The sequence below is a fragment of the Monodelphis domestica genome, chromosome 4 (assembly GCF_027887165.1).
Source record: "Monodelphis domestica isolate mMonDom1 chromosome 4, mMonDom1.pri, whole genome shotgun sequence".
NCBI classification, from domain to species: domain Eukaryota; kingdom Metazoa; phylum Chordata; class Mammalia; order Didelphimorphia; family Didelphidae; genus Monodelphis; species Monodelphis domestica.
This window is the reverse complement of record NC_077230.1, coordinates 313,828,923-313,832,777: the sequence shown is the minus strand read 5'-3', so window position 1 is coordinate 313,832,777 and position 3,855 is coordinate 313,828,923.

The following is a 3,855-nucleotide window of genomic DNA, read 5'->3' as shown; positions in this document are numbered from 1 at the left end:
AGCAAATAGCAAACCACTCCAATATCTTTGCCAAGAAAACTCCAAATGGGGTCACGAAGAGTCAGACATGACTGAATAATTACTAAATAACAAATGAATAATAATTCACATTTTTAGAGAATGTTAGAATTTAAAAATGCAGTTTCCTCACAAAAACCCAATTGGGTAGATAGTAGGATTATTATTATCCCCATTTTATAGATGCAAAAGCTGGTTTACTGTGGAGGAATTTCCTTTGCTGAACTATATATATTTGCTGTAAATATTTTATTTTTCCTTTTTTTTTTAGTGCAGGGAAGAAGGTAAGAGAGAAAATAAATGCTTTTTACATTAATAAAAATTAACTTTAAAAAGTTATATCTCAGTAAGTGAAATTACATATGAAAAGGGCTAAAAAGAAGATCCAAAAATACTAGAAAAAATAAAAGTAAAGTCATTTGGCCGTTTGTTCAGCTAAACAGTAAGTCTCACGGTGGGATCCTATTCCAGGTTTTCTAGTTTCAAGTCTGGCATACTTTGCACTGCATCATTCTACTTAATTGCAGCAATAATTCTTTGGGTTCTGTAAATGTTCAAATAATAATAGAGGCGCTCTTTAATAAATTCATGCCATTTATTCTTTCCTGACTAGGCTGATGCCATGGTATCTGAAAAGCTCCCCGTAGGGATATGGAAACACTTTTAGGATGAGCTGTGTCTTCACTGTAGTTGACAAAGCCCTTGCTGACCTCTTCACCAAAGTACTTCTTATCACAGAACACACTTGCATGTTTAAAATCCTGAGCCAGAGATGGCTCAGCTCAAACTCTCTCTGTTTAAAAATGTATGTACAGATGTAGAAAATGTATAAGCAGTTCCAGTCCCTTATCTTTGGACTGCATGTGAAGACTCTGGTGTTTCTTGTTTAGCAACTGTCATCTATCTAGCTTTATCAGGCAAATTCCTGTCTGATTATTCCTTGTTGTTAAGCCACCAAAGAAGAGATTTCAGAATAGGCTCATGGGAAAGTTGCACTGGCCTATGGGAAAGATAGGGCAATCTTGAGAAGCTGTTCCACACATTTGCAAATAGCTTCATTGAGTCTATACAGATACTGCTGGAAATCCACTGGTTTTCTGGAAACCTTGCTGGTTCTACAAGCAAATCTTTATCACCAACCACCAATATTAAGAATATCTAGACTCTCTGAGCCCAGTTCCAGTGACCTCAGCCAGGCTTTGTGCTGTGGTTGTATCATGGTTTTTGGTTTATAAAATAATGGAAGGGACAAAGACTTCACTTTCAAAATGACCAATATGAAGCTTCTGCAACAGCCAAAAGAATCACTCTTTTGGTTTTCAAACTTCCCCCACTGAATCTATTTTTGGTATTTAATACAATTTAAATAACCTTCAGGAATAAAGTACACAGCTTTGCACATAGTCAGAAGTAATGTTTGTGGTGTTTTGAATTTAACAGAATGAAGTTCTTGAAAGTTCCAATCTGATGGTTGGTCAAGAGATTGAGCCCTGGAAATTCTAACTCAGTATAATTTAAAATGAGTAAGATGAGTTGTGCCAAACAAAGCCTACATCTTATCTTGGGAGAAAGGGCAATAAGATGCCAGTGAGTGTTTTGCTAACATAGAATAAAATCATAGAATCGAGGAGATGGAAGGAACTTTGCAGCTCGTCTAGCTCAACCCAAATAGCTAGTTTTTAAAAAATAATTTAAAGTTTGCAAAGAGAAATAAGTTGTCACTTGATTCTCAGTGTTATTATCCACATTTTATAGATAAGGAAATTGAAACTGGGAGAGGTTAAGTGATTTACCTAATTAGATAGCTAGGAAGCTTCTAAGGCAGGAATTTAATTCAGCTCTTCTTGAAGTCAAGTCCAGACCTCTATCCATTATGGAGATTAATTTCCTCTAAGGTTACAAGCCAATTGGTGGCACACTAAGACTTAAAATTCAGGTATTTTGACCCCTGATCCAGTTAAAGGAGTCCTATCCTAGAATCAGAGCACTGAATTTCAGTATTAGCCAACTAGAGCAAGGCATTGGGCTTAGAGACAGAAAGATAAGAGTTCAAATTCGATCTCAGATGCTTACTTGTTTATTCCTGAGGAATTCACTTAACCTCTCACAATTTCAGTATTCTCATTTGTGAAATGGGAATAATAACAGTTCTACCCCACAGGGTACTTTTGAGAATCAAATGAGATAATAAATGCAAAACACTTTGTAAATCTTAAAGTACTATGTCAATGCTAGCTATCTTAATTTTTACTTACTACTAGTGTGACAACCTATCTGTGCCTCAGGGATGCAGTGGCTGGAGTGTCTAGTATCAAGAAGGCTTGAATTCAAATCCAGACTCATTTTTGTGTGACCCTGAAGAAGTCACTTAATCTGTCTGTCTCAGTTTCCTCAACTGTAAAATGGAGATTATAATAACATCTTCCCCTCAGGGTCCCTGTGAGAATCAAAGGTGGTATTTGTAAAGTGCTTAGCACATTGTCTGACACATAGTACATTATATAAATGTGTATCATTTCCACTCCCTTATCAGTTTCTTTGAGATGAGGGGCTAAATGAGATAGTCCCCAAAATCTTTTAGAATTTCAGTTATGAAAGGGATCTTCAAAATCACCCAGTACAACTCACACATGACCAAGAATCCCCTCTACAATATGCCTAACAACTGGCTATTTAGCTTTTGCTCAAACACCTCTAGTAGGATCTTATTGCCTTCTGCCACAGCTCATCCCACTTGAACAATTCTAACGACTGTGTCAGTATGCTTTTCCTTACATTTAGCCTAACTTTGCCTCTGTAGTTTGCTATACATTGATCCTTATTTTGTCCCTGGTAGTTAAGTAGAGTAGGCCACCTCTCTAGTGTGTTCAATCTGGGATCAAAATAAGCTAAATTGGACTATAGGTACAGAATAAGCATGGCACAATATTCCCTCAATCCAGAACCAGATATAAGCTTTAGCATATAGAGAAAATAATTAAAAAATAAATCCAAAAATGAGCAAAAGTCCCAATGTTAGAAAAACATTTCAGCAACAAAGACGACAAAAATTCAAGCTTAGATGAGGACAGCAATACAAAAATGAAAATGTGAAGGAATGTCAAGACCAAAATGAACTCCTAAAATAGCTCAGAAAATGATTTTAAAAATAATATAACTTAGTAGAAAAATCAGAAAAGAAAATGATAGGAAAAAATAGCTTAGAACAAAAACTCGCTAAAGAAAATAGTTTCCTAAAAAAGGAAATACAATATTTAGGACAAGAAAATAAATCTCTAAAAATCAGAAAAGAAAATGACAGAGAAAATCAGTAGCGTAGAACAAAAATTTACTAAAGAAGGCAGTTTGCTAAAAGAGGAAATACAATACTTAAAAAAAAGAAAGAAAATACTTTAAGTAAAATTAAATTATGAGGCTGTTTGGTAGCTTTAGTAGCTTTATTACATCAAAATAGTGATAGTAAAGAGAAGGAAATGTAGGAAAGAAGTAAAGAGTTGCCTAGTCTACCACCCTATGTGCCAATCTGATAGAACAAAGCTCACCACCAACCTCTCTTAGGTTCCAATGTTCAACCTGAAGAGCATGAGAGTATGGGTGAGTGGAGCCTTGGTCTCACTTTTATAAGCAGTTTTCTCCACCCACTATCTCTCCCACATCACATATCAGAAACCAATCACAGTTCCTTAATTTGCCTGGCACTGCCAATGGGGGCAGTGTGAATTGTATAAATTCACTCATAAAATAGAAGAGGATAGCAGAGTAGATTAAAAATCAGAACCCCACAATATGCTATCTACAAAAAATTCATTTAAATCAGGGAGACACACACAAAGTAAA